Source organism: Petromyzon marinus (assembly GCF_048934315.1).
Source record: "Petromyzon marinus isolate PM22_M1 ecotype Great Lakes invasive population chromosome 80 unlocalized genomic scaffold, UKy_Petmar_22M1.pri1.0 chr80_unloc.1, whole genome shotgun sequence".
NCBI lineage: Eukaryota > Metazoa > Chordata > Hyperoartia > Petromyzontiformes > Petromyzontidae > Petromyzon > Petromyzon marinus.
The window spans coordinates 382,501-401,284 of NW_027422629.1; positions in this window are offsets into that span (position 1 = coordinate 382,501).

Sequence of the window (18,784 nt, forward strand, 5' to 3'; positions counted from 1 at the left end):
GATGCTACTGATGATGATGGTGATGATGATGGTGATGGAGTTGACTATGCTGCCTGAATGACTCAATCTGAGAGCGCTTTGGGGAAGAATGGACGGGACTGAGACACGGGTCAGTGACCCAGGGAGACACGGGGAGAGGGAGACACGGGGGTCGACTCAGCCTCAAATGAGTACCTAGTATACTGGGGATACAAAGGCGGCCGGGCGGGCGTGGTGCTGGCCACCCGCCTCTAATGTGTGTGCCACAGATCATAGGCGCTGATGCTACTCGCTACTAACAGCACTTGCCCCTGCAGCCCTGTTAGAGGCTATACGGGGGAGCTTTGTCTGTGTATAGGTGCTGCTGCTACTCGCTACTAACAGCACTTGCCCCTACAGCTCTGCTAGAGGCTACCTGGGGGATCTTTGTCTGTGTATAGGTGCTGCTGCTGCTACTCGCTTCTAACAGCACTTGCCCCTACAGCTCTGCTAGAGGCTACACGGGGGATCTTTGTCTGTGTATAGGCGCTGCTGCTACTCGCTACTGACAGCACTTGCCCCTACAGCCCTGCTAGAGGCTACACGGGGGATCTTTGTCTGTGTATAGGTGCTGCTGCTACTCGCTACTAACAGCACTTGCCCCTACAGCTCTGCTAGAGGCTACCTGGGGGTTTTTTGTCTGTGTATAGGTGCTGCTGCTACTCGCTACTGACAGCACTTGCCCCTACAGCCCTGCTAGAGGCTACCTGAGGGAGCTTTGTCTGTGTATAGGTGCTGCTGCTACTCGCTACTAACAGCACTTGCCCCTACAGCCCTGTTAGAGGCTACACGGGGGAGCTTTGTCTGTCTGTGTGTGGTCTCTCACCCAGCACAGGAAGGATGACCGTGGACACGCAGATAAGAGACTCACCCCCCCCCCTCTAGCCCCCCCCCTCTAGCCCCCCCTTACTCCCCCCTAACCCCCCCTCTCACCCCCCCCTCTAACCCCCCCCTCCAACACTGAACCCTGTGGGAGTCTCACTGATTAACACTGAACTCTGTGGGAGTCTCAGTGATTAACACTGAACCCTATGGGAGTCTCAGTGATTAACACTGAACCCTATGGGAGTCTCAGTGATTAACACTGAACTCTGTGGGAGTCTCAGTGATTAACACTGAACCCTATGGGAGTCTCACTGATTAACACTGAACCCTGTGGGAGTCTCAGTGATTAACACTGAACCCTGTGGGAGTCTCAGTGATTAACACTGAACCCTGTGGGAGTCTCAGTGATTAACACTGAACTCTATGGGAGTCTCAGTGATTAACACTGAACCCTATGGGAGTCTCAGTGATTAACACTGAACTCTGTGGGAGTCTCAGTGATTAACACTGAACCCTATGGGAGTCTCACTGATTAACACTGAACCCTGTGGGAGTCTCAGTGATTAACACTGAACCCTGTGGGAGTCTCAGTGATTAACACTGAACTCTGTGGGAGTCTCAGTGATTAACACTGAACCCTATGGGAGTCTCACTGATTAACACTGAACCCTGTGGGAGTCTCAGTGATTAACACTGAACCCTGTGGGAGTCTCAGTGATTAACACTGAACCCTGTGGGAGTCTCAGTGATTAACACTGAACTCTATGGGAGTCTCAGTGATTAACACTGAACCCTATGGGAGTCTCAGTGATTAACACTGAACTCTGTGGGAGTCTCAGTGATTAACACTGAACCCTATGGGAGTCTCACTGATTAACACTGAACCCTGTGGGAGTCTCAGTGATTAACACTGAACCCTGTGGGAGTCTCAGTGATTAACACTGAACCCTGTGGGAGTCTCAGTGATTAACACTGAACACTGTGGGAGTCTCAGTGATTAACACAGAACCCTGTGGGAGTCTCAGTGATTGACACTGAACTCTGTGGGAGTCTCAGTGATTAACACTGAACCCTGTGGGAGTCTCAGTGATTAACACTGAACCCTGTGGGAGTCTCAGAGATTAGCACTGAACCCTGTGGGAGTCCCAGTGATTAACACTGAACCTTGTGGGAGTCTAAGTGCTTAACACTGAACCCTGTGGGAGTCTCAGTGATTAACACAGAACCCTATGGGAGTCTCAGTGATTAACACTGAACCCTGTGGGAGTCTCAGTGATTAACACTGAACCCTGTGGGAGTCTCAGTGATGAACACTGAACCCTGTGGGAGTCTCAGAGATTAGCACTGAACCCTGTGGGAGTCTCAGAGATTAGTACTGAACCTTGTGGGAGTCTCAGTGATTAATACTGAACCCTGTGGGAGTCTCAGTAATTAACACAGAACCCTACGGGAGTTTCAGTGATTAACACTGAACCCTATGGGAGTTTCCGTGATTAACACTGAACCCTGTGGGAGTCTCAGTGATTAACACTGAACCCTGTGGGAGTCTCAGTGATTAACACTGAACCCTATGGCAGTCTCAGTGATTAACACTGAACCCTGTGGGAGTCTCACTGATTAACACTGAACCCTGTGGGAGTCTCAGTGATTAACACTGAACCCTATGGGAGTCTCTCTGATTAACACTGAACCCTGTGGGAGTCTCACTGATTAACACTGAACCCTATGGGAGTCTCAGTCATTAACACTGAACCCTGTGGGAGTCTTAGTGATTAACACAACCCTATAGGAGTCTCAGTGATTAACAATGAACCCTGTGGGAGTCTCACTGATAAACAGTGAACCCTGTGGGAGTTTCAGTGATTAACACTGAACCCTATGGGAGTTTCCGTGATTAACACTGAACCCTGTGGGAGTCTCAGTGATTAGCACTGAACCTTGTGGGAGTCTCAGTGATTAACAATGAACCCTGTGGGAGTCTCAGTGATTAACACTGAACCCTATGGCAGTCTCAGTGATTAACACTGAACCCTGTGGGAGTCTCACTGATTAACACTGAACCCTGTGGGAGTCTCAGTGATTAACACTGAACCCTATGGGAGTCTCTCTGATTAACACTGAACCCTGTGGGAGTCTCAGTGATTAGCACTGAACCTTGTGGGAGTCTCAGTGATTAACACTGAACCCTGTGGGAGTCTCAGTGATTAACACTGAACCCTATGGCAGTCTCAGTGATTAACACTGAACCCTGTGGGAGTCTCACTGATTAACACTGAACCCTGTGGGAGTCTCAGTGATTAACACTGAACCCTATAGGAGTCTCTCTGATTAACACTGAACCCTGTGGGAGTCTCAGTGATTAACACTGAACCCTGTGGGAGTCTCAGTGATTAACACTGAACCCTGTGGGAGTCTCAGTGATTAACACTGAACCCTATGGGAGTCTCAGTGATTAACACTGAACCCTGTGGGAGTCTCAGTGATTAACACTGAACCCTGTGGGAGTCTCAGTGATTAACACTGAACCCTGTGGGAGTCTCAGTGATTAACACTGAACCCTATGGGAGTCTCAGTGATTAACACTGAACCCTGTGGGAGTCTCAGTGATTAACACTGAACCCTGTGGGAGTCTCAGTGATGAACACTGAACCCTGTGGGAGTCTCAGAGATTAGCACTGAACCCTGTGGGAGTCTCAGAGATTAGTACTGAACCTTGTGGGAGTCTCAGTGATTAATACTGAACCCTGTGGGAGTCTCAGTAATTAACACAGAACCCTACGGGAGTTTCAGTGATTAACACTGAACCCTATGGGAGTTTCCGTGATTAACACTGAACCCTGTGGGAGTCTCAGTGATTAACACTGAACCCTGTGGGAGTCTCAGTGATTAACACTGAACCCTATGGCAGTCTCAGTGATTAACACTGAACCCTGTGGGAGTCTCACTGATTAACACTGAACCCTGTGGGAGTCTCAGTGATTAACACTGAACCCTATGGGAGTCTCTCTGATTAACACTGAACCCTGTGGGAGTCTCACTGATTAACACTGAACCCTGTGGGAGTCTCAGTGATTAACACTGAACCCTGTGGGAGTCTCAGAGATTAGCACTGAACCCTGTGGGAGTCCCAGTGATTAACACTGAACCTTGTGGGAGTCTAAGTGCTTAACACTGAACCCTGTGGGAGTCTCAGTGATTAACACAGAACCCTATGGGAGTCTCAGTGATTAACACTGAACCCTGTGGGAGTCTCAGTGATTAACACTGAACCCTGTGGGAGTCTCAGTGATGAACACTGAACCCTGTGGGAGTCTCAGAGATTAGCACTGAACCCTGTGGGAGTCTCAGAGATTAGTACTGAACCTTGTGGGAGTCTCAGTGATTAATACTGAACCCTGTGGGAGTCTCAGTAATTAACACAGAACCCTACGGGAGTTTCAGTGATTAACACTGAACCCTATGGGAGTTTCCGTGATTAACACTGAACCCTGTGGGAGTCTCAGTGATTAACACTGAACCCTGTGGGAGTCTCAGTGATTAACACTGAACCCTATGGCAGTCTCAGTGATTAACACTGAACCCTGTGGGAGTCTCACTGATTAACACTGAACCCTGTGGGAGTCTCAGTGATTAACACTGAACCCTATGGGAGTCTCTCTGATTAACACTGAACCCTGTGGGAGTCTCACTGATTAACACTGAACCCTATGGGAGTCTCAGTCATTAACACTGAACCCTGTGGGAGTCTTAGTGATTAACACAACCCTATAGGAGTCTCAGTGATTAACAATGAACCCTGTGGGAGTCTCACTGATAAACAGTGAACCCTGTGGGAGTTTCAGTGATTAACACTGAACCCTATGGGAGTTTCCGTGATTAACACTGAACCCTGTGGGAGTCTCAGTGATTAGCACTGAACCTTGTGGGAGTCTCAGTGATTAACAATGAACCCTGTGGGAGTCTCACTGATAAACAGTGAACCCTGTGGGAGTTTCAGTGATTAACACTGAACCCTATGGGAGTTTCCGTGATTAACACTGAACCCTGTGGGAGTCTCAGTGATTAACACTGAACCCTGTGGGAGTCTCAGTGATTAACACTGAACCCTATGGCAGTCTCAGTGATTAACACTGAACCCTGTGGGAGTCTCACTGATTAACACTGAACCCTGTGGGAGTCTCAGTGATTAACACTGAACCCTATAGGAGTCTCTCTGATTAACACTGAACCCTGTGGGAGTCTCAGTGATTAACACTGAACCCTGTGGGAGTCTCAGTGATTAACACTGAACCCTGTGGGAGTCTCAGTGATTAACACTGAACCCTATGGGAGTCTCAGTGATTAACACTGAACCCTGTGGGAGTCTCAGTGATTAACACTGAACCCTGTGGGAGTCTCAGTGATTAACACTGAACCCTGTGGGAGTCTCAGTGATTAACACTGAACCCTATGGGAGTCTCAGTGATTAACACTGAACCCTGTGGGAGTCTCAGTGATTAACACTGAACCCTGTGGGAGTCTCAGTGATGAACACTGAACCCTGTGGGAGTCTCAGAGATTAGCACTGAACCCTGTGGGAGTCTCAGAGATTAGTACTGAACCTTGTGGGAGTCTCAGTGATTAATACTGAACCCTGTGGGAGTCTCAGTAATTAACACAGAACCCTACGGGAGTTTCAGTGATTAACACTGAACCCTATGGGAGTTTCCGTGATTAACACTGAACCCTGTGGGAGTCTCAGTGATTAACACTGAACCCTGTGGGAGTCTCAGTGATTAACACTGAACCCTATGGCAGTCTCAGTGATTAACACTGAACCCTGTGGGAGTCTCACTGATTAACACTGAACCCTGTGGGAGTCTCAGTGATTAACACTGAACCCTATGGGAGTCTCTCTGATTAACACTGAACCCTGTGGGAGTCTCACTGATTAACACTGAACCCTATGGGAGTCTCAGTCATTAACACTGAACCCTGTGGGAGTCTTAGTGATTAACACAACCCTATAGGAGTCTCAGTGATTAACAATGAACCCTGTGGGAGTCTCACTGATAAACAGTGAACCCTCTGGGAGTTTCAGTGATTAACACTGAACCCTATGGGAGTTTCCGTGATTAACACTGAACCCTGTGGGAGTCTCAGTGATTAGCACTGAACCTTGTGGGAGTCTCAGTGATTAACAATGAACCCTGTGGGAGTCTCACTGATAAACAGTGAACCCTGTGGGAGTTTCAGTGATTAACACTGAACCCTATGGGAGTTTCCGTGATTAACACTGAACCCTGTGGGAGTCTCAGTGATTAACACTGAACCCTGTGGGAGTCTCAGTGATTAACACTGAACCCTATGGCAGTCTCAGTGATTAACACTGAACCCTGTGGGAGTCTCACTGATTAACACTGAACCCTGTGGGAGTCTCAGTGATTAACACTGAACCCTATAGGAGTCTCTCTGATTAACACTGAACCCTGTGGGAGTCTCACTGATTAACACTGAACCCTATGGGAGTCTCAGTCATTAACACTGAACCCTGTGGGAGTCTTAGTGATTAACACAACCCTATAGGAGTCTCAGTGATTAACAATGAACCCTGTGGGAGTCTCACTGACAGTGAACCCTGTGGGAGTCTCAGTGATTAACACTGAACCCTGTGGGAGTCTCAGTGATGAACACTGAACCCTGTTGGAGTCTCAGTGATTAACACTGAACCCTATGGGAGTCTCAGTGATTAACACTGAACCCTGTGGGAGTCTCAGTGATTCACACTGAACCCTGTGGGAGTCTCACTGATTAACACTGAACCCTGTGGGAGTCTCACTGATTAACACTGAACCCTGTGGGAGTCTCAGTGATTAACGCTGAACCCTGTGGGAGTCTCAGTGATTAACACTGAACTCTGTGGGAGTTTCCGTGATTAACACTGAACCCTGTGGGAGTCTCAGTGATTAACACTGAACCCTGTGGGAGTCTCAGTGATTAACACTGAACCCTATGGGAGTCTCAGTGATTAACACTGAACCCTGTGGGAGTCTCACTGATTAACACTGAACCCTATGGGAGTCTCAGTGATTAACACTGAACTCTGTGGGAGTCTCAGTGATTGACACTGAACCCTGTGGGAGTCTCAGTGATTAACACTGAACCCTGTGGGAGTCTCAGTGATTAACACTGAGCCCTATGGGAGTCTCGGTGATTAACACTGAACCCTTTGGGAGTCTCAGTGATTAACACTGAACCCTGTGGGAGTCTCAGTGATTAACACTGAGCCCTATGGGAGTCTCGGTGATTAACACTGAACCCTGTGGGAGTCTCAGTGATTAACACTGAACCCTGTTGGAGTCTCAGTGATTAACACTGAACCCTATGGCAGTCTCAGTGATTAACACTGAACCCTGTGGGAGTCTCACTGATTAACACTGAACCCTGTGGGAGTCTCCGTGATTAACACTGAACCCTATGGGAGTCTCTCTGATTAACACTGAACCCTGTGGGAGTCTCACTGATTAACACTGAACCCTATGGGAGTCTCAGTCATTAACACTGAACCCTGTGGGAGTCTTAGTGATTAACACAACCCTATAGGAGTCTCAGTGATTAACAATGAACCCTGTGGGAGTCTCACTGATAAACAGTGAACCCTCTGGGAGTTTCAGTGATTAACACTGAACCCTATGGGAGTTTCCGTGATTAACACTGAACCCTGTGGGAGTCTCAGTGATTAGCACTGAACCTTGTGGGAGTCTCAGTGATTAACAATGAACCCTGTGGGAGTCTCACTGATAAACAGTGAACCCTGTGGGAGTTTCAGTGATTAACACTGAACCCTATGGGAGTTTCCGTGATTAACACTGAACCCTGTGGGAGTCTCAGTGATTAACACTGAACCCTGTGGGAGTCTCAGTGATTAACACTGAACCCTATGGCAGTCTCAGTGATTAACACTGAACCCTGTGGGAGTCTCACTGATTAACACTGAACCCTGTGGGAGTCTCAGTGATTAACACTGAACCCTATAGGAGTCTCTCTGATTAACACTGAACCCTGTGGGAGTCTCACTGATTAACACTGAACCCTATGGGAGTCTCAGTCATTAACACTGAACCCTGTGGGAGTCTTAGTGATTAACACAACCCTATAGGAGTCTCAGTGATTAACAATGAACCCTGTGGGAGTCTCACTGACAGTGAACCCTGTGGGAGTCTCAGTGATTAACACTGAACCCTGTGGGAGTCTCAGTGATGAACACTGAACCCTGTTGGAGTCTCAGTGATTAACACTGAACCCTATGGGAGTCTCAGTGATTAACACTGAACCCTGTGGGAGTCTCAGTGATTCACACTGAACCCTGTGGGAGTCTCACTGATTAACACTGAACCCTGTGGGAGTCTCACTGATTAACACTGAACCCTGTGGGAGTCTCAGTGATTAACGCTGAACCCTGTGGGAGTCTCAGTGATTAACACTGAACTCTGTGGGAGTTTCCGTGATTAACACTGAACCCTGTGGGAGTCTCAGTGATTAACACTGAACCCTGTGGGAGTCTCAGTGATTAACACTGAACCCTATGGGAGTCTCAGTGATTAACACTGAACCCTGTGGGAGTCTCACTGATTAACACTGAACCCTATGGGAGTCTCAGTGATTAACACTGAACTCTGTGGGAGTCTCAGTGATTGACACTGAACCCTGTGGGAGTCTCAGTGATTAACACTGAACTCTGTGGGAGTCTCAGTGATTAACACTGAACCCTTTGGGAGTCTCAGTGATTAACACTGAACCCTGTGGGAGTCTCAGTGATTAACACTGAGCCCTATGGGAGTCTCGGTGATTAACACTGAACCCTGTGGGAGTCTCAGTGATTAACACTGAACCCTGTTGGAGTCTCAGTGATTAACACTGAACCCTATGGGAGTCTCACTGATTAACACTGAACCCTGTGTGAGTCTCAGTGATTAACTCTGAACCCTGTGGGAGTCTCACTGATTAACACTGAACCCTGTGGGAGTCTGAGTGATTAACACTGAACCCTGTGTGAGTCTCACTGATTAACACTGAACCCTGTGGGAGTCTCAGTGATTAACACTGAACCCTGTGGGAGTCTCAGTGATGAACACTGAACCCTGTGGGAGTCTCAGAGATTAGCACTGAACCCTGTGGGAGTCTCAGAGATTAGTACTGAACCTTGTGGGAGTCTCAGTGATTAACACTGAACCCTGTGGGAGTCTCATTGATTAACACTGAACCCTGTGGGAGTCTCAGTGATTAACACTGAACCCTGTGGGAGTCTCAGTGATTAACACTGAACCCTGTGGGAGTCTCAGTGATTAACACTGAACCCTATGGGAGTCTCAGTGATTAACATTGAACCCTGTGGGAGTCTCAGTGATTAACACTGAACCCTGTGGGAGTCTCAGTGATTAACACTGAACCCTGTGGGAGTCTCAATGATTAACACTGAACCCTGTGGGAGTCTTACTGATTAACACTGAACCCTGTGGGAGTCTCAGTGATTAACACTGAACCCTGTGGGAGTCTCACTGATTAACACTGAACCCTATGGGAGTCTCAGTGATTAACACTGAACCCTATGGGAGTCTCAGTGATTAACACTGAACCCTGTAGGAGTCTCAGTGATTAACACTGAACCCTATGGGAGTCTCAGTGATTAACACTGAACCCTGTGGGAGTCTCAGTGATTAACACTGAACCCTGTGGGAGTCTCAGTGATTAACACTGAACCCTGTGGGAGTCTCAGTGATTAACACTGAACCCTATGGGAGTTTCAGTGATTAACACTGAACCCTGTGGGAGTTTCAGTGATTAACACTGAACCCTGTGGGAGTCTCAGTGATTAACACTGAGCCCTATGGGAGTCTCGGTGATTAACACTGAACCCTGTGGGAGTCTCATTGATTAACATTGAACCCTATGTGAGTCTCAGTGATTAACACTGAACCTTGTGGGAGTCTCAGTGATTAACACTAAACTCTATGGGAGTCTCAGTGATTAACACTGAACCCTGTGGGAGTCTCAGTGATTAACACTGAACCCCGTGGGAGTCTCACTGATTAACACTGAACCCTATCGGAGTCTCAGTGATTAACACTGAACCCTGTGGGAGTCTCAGTGATTAACACTGAACCCTGTGGGAGTCTCAGTGATTAACACTGAACCATATGGGAGTCTCAGTGATTAACACTGAACCCTGTGGGAGTCTCAGTGATTAACACTGAACCCTGTTGGAGTCTCAGTGATTAACACTGAACCTTGTGGGAGTCTCAGTGATTAACATTGAACCCTGTGGGAGTCTCACTGATTAACACTGAACCCTATCGGAGTCTCAGTGATTAACACTGAACCCTGTGGGAGTCTCAGTGATTAACACTGAACGCTGTGCGAGTCTCAGTGATTAACACTGAACCATATGGGAGTCTCAGTGATTAACACTGAACCCTGTGGGAGTCTCAGTGATTAACACTGAACCCTGTTGGAGTCTCAGTGATTAACACTGAACCTTGTGGGAGTTAAGTGATTAACACTAAACTCTATGGGAGTCTCAGTGATTAACACTGAACCCTGTGGGAGTCTCAGTGATTAACATTGAACCCTGTGGGAGTCTCACTGATTAACACTGAATCCTGTGGGAGTCTCAGTGATGAACACTGAACCCTGTGGGGGTCTCATTGAGGCTCCGTGAGGCTTCGCCGTCTGTAGAGACTGATAACAGCGAGTGACTTAAATCTCACAAATAGTTCCAACACCACAGACCACACACACACAGAGAGACAAAGCTCCCCCTTGTAGCCTTCACGGACTGTTGGGGCAAGTGCCGTTAGGAGCGAGTGAGTAAGCATCTCCTGGTTGGCTTGTGGTCAGAACCACGCTTTCCCGGCCGCCTTTGTCTTTCCTGCGCGGGGTTTGTGTCTAACGAGGGAGTGGTGGCGCAGTGGTTAGCGCACTGTGCCGCTCGGCTAACTCGCGACGGAGACCCGGGTTCGATTCCCGCTCACGGCCAACGCAAGCGATAGCGATTATCAGAACCGTTCCTGGACCTCCCCTAGGTCGACTGAGCCTCAAATCGGTGCCTGGTGTGGTGTGTAAACATCACTACTGGGGGAGGGGGGAGACAAAGGCGGCCGGGAGTGGTGCTGGCCACCCACCCCCTCGTGAGCCATAATGGCCACAATAGGTGCTCGCTAACAGCACTTGCCCCTACAGGCTGTTAAGCCTACACGGGGGATCTTTGTATGTGTCTGTGTGTGAAGAATGTATGTATCTGTACGTATCTGTGTGCATGTATCTGTGTGCATGTATCTGTGTGCATGTATCTGTGTGCATGTATCTGTGTGTATGCATCTGCGTGCATGTATCTGCGTGCATGTATCTGTACGTATGTTCGTGTATATGTCTATGTGTATGTATGCGTATGTGTCTGCGTATATGTGTCTGTGTGTATATGTATAATATGTATGTGTCTGTGTGTGCATGTACGTGTCCGGCAAAAACAACCCCCTACCTCCTCATTGGTGTCGGACGGGCAACGCTGTGTTGGGCAGTGCCGTGGGGGGGAGGGACAACTCAGATTGGCCAATCCCCTCGTGGCGTCTGTGACCACCACAGCGGCCAAACGGAGGGCTCTGGACAGGGTGCGAGGGGCTGTGAATCCCTCCACCTTCAATTCATTACCACCAAACCACGTGAAAAATATTCAACGAAGCTTGTGCAGGAGGCCCCAATGGGACAGGCGTCTGTGACGTCTCCTGGCCAAACCCCAATTGGCGGAGCCAGGAGACTGAATCTCTACCCTCGGGGCTCCTCCAGAAACAACGAAAAGCCACTTCGTGTGGCCAAGTGGAATGTTCGAACGCTCACTGCGGAGGAGAGGCTGCCACTCCTCTGTCGGGAGCTGGATCGGTACCGCCTGGATCTCTGTGGCATTCAGGAGGTCCGGTGGACCGGCTCTGGCTCCTGCCAGCATGAGGGGTGGACAGTCCTCTACTCGGGGCAGGAGACTGCCAAACAACAGGGTGTTGCTCTTCTTCTGAACAAAATAATGAAGGGGGCGTGGGGGCGTAGTGGTGAGGTGTGGGAAGCTGTAAGCCCCAGGCTATTTTGGGCTCGCCTTCCCATCAATCGGAGGCGAGGAGTGGTGGTCGTGGTTACTTTTGCCCCCACCGAAGATGAACATCCGTGGAGGGATACAGGCAAAGCCGATGAGTCAGATGCCTTCTATGACCTCCTGTCACATGTGCTGGCTAAAGTGGCCCCTCGGGATAGAGTCATCCAGTTAGGTGACTTCAATGCCCGAGTTGGTAATGATGCTGGCACCTGGTCTGGAGTGATTGGTGGCATGGGCCATATCAGCTCAATCACAATGGTTAGGAGGCTGCTAGACTTCTGTGCAGCCCATGGGCTTTTAATTACCAACACGCTGTTCCGGCATTGGCGTATCCACACATCATGAATGCACGCCGGGTCCAAGCAAGAACATCTGTTGGACTACATAGTGATGGAACAGCAGATGTGGGCCCATGTCCATGACACCAGGACCTACCGTGGAGCTGATCTGCCCACTGACCGTCGACTTGTCATCTGTAAGATGCACCTGCCATTCTTCCACTCCGGTGGTGGGTGTACACCCAGGACCCCATTAAAACCCACAGTGCCTGGTCTCAGCTAGCTGATGAAAGTTGCAAGTGAGAATTTAATCATCGCTTGCGGCTGAGGTTGGCATCGTTCCCCACTCCTCAGGATGTCAAGGTAAATGGGCGAGGTTTAGGACTGTGGCTCATGCAGCTGCAATGGCTGCTTTGGGTACACAGTCCAGACCTCCCTACAGACCCTGGCTGACAGAGGACATGGTCAGGATAGTTCTGAAAAAGCGACAGGCCCACTCTCACCATCTCCAGCATCCCACGTCAGAGAATGAGGAGGCTTACCGCAGCCTTCGCTCGGAGGTTCGGAGAGCCGTGAGGCGCTGCAAGGATGGGTGGTGGTCGCGGGTTGCTGAGGAGATGGAATATGCCTCAGTGGCCCACGATCACAAATCTCTATTTAACTCCATCAAAAAGTAACCTGCAGCGCCACAACTATTACCATCATTAGGGGAAAAAACGGTGTTCCAATCTCCAACCCCCAGGAACAGGTTTGCAGATTTGCTGAACGTGTCTGTGAGGTCCTGGGGGAGGGGAAACCCCTCAGACTGGAAAACATCATGGGACAAAGTGGGGATGACCCTGCTGAGACTGCCGTGCCTTAAATATTGGAAGAAGTCACCCCCTGTGAATGGCTGGCTGAGGTGCCATCTGTTGAGGAAGTACAGAAGGCGACCCAGAATTTGATACCAGGAAAGGCACAGGCAGAGATGATCTCCCAAGTGAAATGCTGACGGAGGGTGGCGTTTGTTCACAGACTGCCCTATATGACATCATAACAACAGCCTGGACCACTGGACGGGTTCCGCAGGATTGGAAGGATGCCCTGGTGGTCCCCCTCTTTAAGAACGGGGACCGCACAGACTGTAACAACTACAGGGGCAGCTCACTCCTCAGTGTGCCGGGAAAGGTCCTGGCAAGGATTATTCAACATCGCCTTGCAAGGCACGCTGAGGAGAGGCTTGCGGAGCCCCAATGCGGTTTCAGGAAAGGGCGGTCCTGCACAGATGCCATCATTTCTGTCCGTCTGCTACAGCAGAGGTGTAGGAAATTCCAACAAGACCTACATCTCTGTTTTATTGACCTGGTCAAGGCCTATGATACCATCAGTAGGCCTGGGCTCTGGGTTGTTTTTCGTGCTTTCAGAGTCCCTGACTCTCTGCTCACGATCATTAAGGACCTTCATGATGGTGAGCGGGCCCGGGTAAAACTACGTGGCCGGGAGTCAGAGCCATTCCCTGTACACCTTGGGGTGCGACAGGGATATCCTCTGCCTCCCACACTATTTAACATCTATTTCGACCACGTAGTTCTTGAAGCCTTCGATGGCTGTATTGGAGGAATTTCCATCTGGTACAGATTCAATGGAAGGCTGATCGATGCCCAGATGCAGTCAAGGGATAGCTCCCTATTGGTCAACCACGTTATGGATGCCGATGATCTGGTAGTTGTTGCTCACTCAGAGGAGGAGTTGGAGACGCAGCTGCTGAGACTGGAGCTTGCCACTAAGAGGTGGGGCCTTACCATCAGCCCCACCAAAACTAAGCACCTGCCTGGATATTTTGTACTATCGGGCACTCCACCCCTACAACTCCCAATTGGTGATGGGGCAGTTGTGGAGAGAGTGGAGAGTTTCCCATACCTGGGTAGTGTGCTTATGACTGGCTCCAGTTTAACAGCAGAGGTCTCACTCCGAATCAGTCGAGCGGCAATATCTTTTCATCGGTTGCGTAACGCTGTGTGGAAGCTGCCTGGTCTGTCGCTCCGCACTAAGCTTCAGGTCTTCTCGGCCACGGTCATTCCCTCCCTTCTCTACGCTTGCGAAACGTGGACCCCCCTAATGGAACATCTTCGCCGGTTAGAAACATTTAGGCTGGCCTGCCTACGATCCATCCTGGGTTTAACCAGACTGGATTGTGTGAGGAGCTCACAAATCCTTGAAAGATCTGAACAAAGTTCCATCGGTGAGCTCCTCCGGCAGGCAAGGCTGCGTTGGCTGGGTCATGTAGCCCGCATGCCCAGCCACCGCATGCCGAAACAGCTTTTGTTCGGCCGGATCGAGGGGGCTAAGCGGGCGCGGCACGGGCTAGAGAAGAGATGGAGTGATGTGGTACAGGAGGACGTGGAGCTGAGTGGACTTGCCGATGACTGGTACCAGCGGTGTCAAGATCGGCCTCTGTGGAGGAGGCTCGTGAAGGACGCTACTGGGCAGTTGGAGGCAGTCGCCCTCCAACAACAACGGAGGGCGGAGGGACGACGCTCACAACAACGAGCGTAGCGCCGGGTGGCTAAACCACAGCAAGTTGGCACAGTAGGGGGCACAGGTGGTGCATCAGCCAGTCATCTCAGTCAGTCGACCCGTGGCACCTGCTGGGTCTGTCCCGTGACCTCCTGCCAGCGGGCGTTCGACACTTCATGTGGCCTCAACGTGTACCTAGCCTGGCACAAGCGTCGTGTTGACATCACCGCCACTTCGTGGCGAATAGCGGTTGTTGTATGTTTGTGTGTCTATGTGCGTGTGTTTGTATGTGTTTGTATATGTGTGCGTCTCTGTGTGTGTATGTATCTGTGTGTGTATGTAGGTGTCTGTATGTGTCTGTGTGTGTGTATGTGTGTGTATGTGTATATGTGCGTGCGTGGACCATTTTGGAGACACTTCCTCATTTTTCTACAAAACACGCACACACACACCGCATACATACACAACACATACATACACACACACCGCATACACACACACACAACACATACATACACACACAGACACATACACACACCACATTCACACACACACACCGCATACACACACACAACACATACATACACACACATACACACACACACCGCATACACACACACAACACATACATACACACACACAACACATACATTCACACACATACACACACCACATACACACACACATCGCATACACACACACACCGCATACACACACACACAACACATACATACACACACATACACACACACACACCACATACATACACACACAACACATACATACACACACAGACAGACACACACACACCACATTCACACACACACACACCGCATACATACACACACACAACATTCACACACACACACCGCATACACACACACACAACACATACATACACACACACATACACACACACCGCATACACACACCGCATACACACACACAACACATACATACACACACAGACACATACATACACACACATACATACACACGTACATACACACACACACCACATATACACACACACACACACCACATACACAAACCACTCACACACCACTCATACACATCACTTATACAACACTCACACATATACACACACAGCACTCATACACACACCACTCACATCACTAATACACACACCCACCACTCATACACACACACAACTCACACACCACTCATACACACACCCGCCCCTCATACACACACGCACTCCACTCATACACACACACACACCACTCATACACCCACCACTCATACACCACTCACACACACAGCACTCATACACACACCACTCACACACACACACCACTCACACACACAGACCACAAACACACACCACTCACACATGAACACCAGTAAAAAACCACCAACACCTACACATTACACACACCACTCACATCACCGCCATTCGCCACTAAGTGGCGGTGACGTCACCACGACGCTTGTGCCAGGCCATGTGCACCTAGAGGCCACGTGAAGTGTCGAACGCCCGCTGGCAGGAGGTCACAGGGCAGACCCAGCAGGTGCCACGGGTCGACTGACTGAGATGCGTGGCCGATGCACCACCTGTGCCCCATACTGTGCCAACTTGCTGCGTTTTAGCGGCCTGGCGCTCCGCTCGTTGTTGTGAGCGTCGCTCCTCTGCCATCTGCTGTTGCTGGAGGGCGACTGCCTCCAACTGCTCAGCAGCGTCCTTCACGAGCCTCCTCCACAGAGGCCGATATTGACACCGCTGGTACCAGTCATCGGCAAGTCCACTCAGCTCCACGTCCTCCTGTACCACATCACTCCATCTCTTCTCTAGCCCGTGCCGCGCCCGTTTAGCCCCCTCGATCCGGCCGAACAAAAGCTGTTTGGGCATGCGATGGCTGGGCATGCGGGCTACATGACCCAGCCAACGCAGCCTTGCCTGCCGGAGGAGCTCACCGATGGGACCTTGCCCAGATCTTTCAAGGATTTGTGAGCTCCTCACACAATCCAGCCTGGTTAAACCCAGGATGGATCGTAGGCAGGCCAGCCTAAATGTTTCTAACCGGCGAAGATGTTCCATTAGGGGGGTCCACGTTTCGCAAGCGTAGAGAAGGGAGGGAATGACCGTGGCCGAGAAGACCTGAAGCTTAGTGTGGAGCGACAGACCAGGTAGCTTCCACACAGCGTTACGCAACCGATGAAAAGATAACACCACACACACACACCACTCACACACCACTCACACACACACACCACTCACACCACACACACCACTCACAACACACCACTCACACACACCACTCACACCACTCACACCACACACACACCACTCACACACACCACACACCACTCACACACCACACACCACTCACACACCACACATACACACACCACTCACACACACCACTCACACACACACACACCACTCACACACATCACTCACACACACACACCACACACCACTCACACACACACCACACACCACACACCACTCACACACACACCACACACCACTCACACACACACACACACCACTCACACACACCACTCACACACACACACACACCACTCACACACACCACACACACACCACTCACACACCACTCACACACACACACCACACACACACACCACTCACACACACCACACACACACCACTCACACACACCACTCACACACACACACCACTCACACACACACACCACACACCACTCACACACACACCACACACACACACACGGGTCTCCTGACGCGGAGTCTTGTACCGATCTTGTATCTTCACCGTGATGACATTTTTGGCCACCGCTGGACCCAGAGGTGGCAGCTCCATCGGACGATGCCGTGTAGCGGCATTCCCCGTGACTCTCGATCTACGAGCGAGGCCTTCGGGGTGGGGTGGGATGGGGGTGGGTGCCCTTGAAGACTTTCTTGTGCCTCTGCCTCGACTCCCGTTCCTTACCTGCCCTCCAAAAGGAGGTCCGCTGTGTAGTGTATGGTGTAGTGTATAGTGTAGTGTGTGGTGTAGTGTATAGTAGTGTAGTGTATAGTGTGTAGTGTATAGTGTGTAGTGTATAGTGTAGTGTATAGTGTAGTGTAGTGTATAGTGTAGTGTATAGTGTAGTGTATAGTGTAGTGTAGTGTATAGTGTAGTGTATAGTAGTGTAGTGTATAGTGTAGTGTATAGTGTAGTGTATAGTGTAGTAGTGTATCGTGTAGTGTATAGTGTAGTGTATAGTGTAGTGTAGTAGTGTAGTGTAGCAGTGTAGTGTATGGTGTAGTGTATAGTGTAGTGTATAGTGTAGTGTGTTGTGTAGTGTATAGTGTAGTGTATGGTGTAGTGTATAGTAGTGTATAGTGTAGTAGTGTATAGTGTAGTAGTGTATAGTGTAGTGTATAGTGTAGTGTAGTGTGTAGTGTATAGTGTAGTGTATAGTGTGTAGTATAGTGTAGTAGTGTAGTAGTGTAGAGTGTAGTAGTGTATAGTGTAGTGTATAGTGTAGTAGTGTATCGTGTAGTGTATAGTGTAGTGTATAGTGTAGTGTAGTAGTGTAGTGTAGCAGTGTAGTGTATGGTGTAGTGTATAGTGTAGTGTATAGTGTAGTGTGTTGTGTAGTGTAGTGTATAGTAGTGTATAGTGTAGTAGTGTATAGTGTAGTAGTGTATAGTGTAGTGTATAGTGTAGTGTAGTGTGTAGTGTATAGTGTAGTGTAGTGTGTAGTGTATAGTAGTGTATAGTGTAGTGTATAGTGTAGTGTATAGTGTAGTGTGTAGTGTATAGTGTAGTGTATAGTAGTGTATAGTGTAGTGTATAGTGTACTGTATAGTGTAGTGTATAGTGTAGTGTATAGTGTAGTAGTGTATAGTCTAGTGTATAGTGTAGTGTATAGTGTAGTGTATAGTGTAGTGTATAGTAGTGTATAGTGTAGTGTATAGTGTAGTGTATAGTAGTGTAGTGTATAGTGTAGTGTATAGTGTAGTGTATAGTGTAGTAGTGTATAGTGTAGTGTATAGTGTAGTAGTGTATAGTGTAGTGTAGTGTATAGTGTAGTATATAGTATAGTGTATAGTA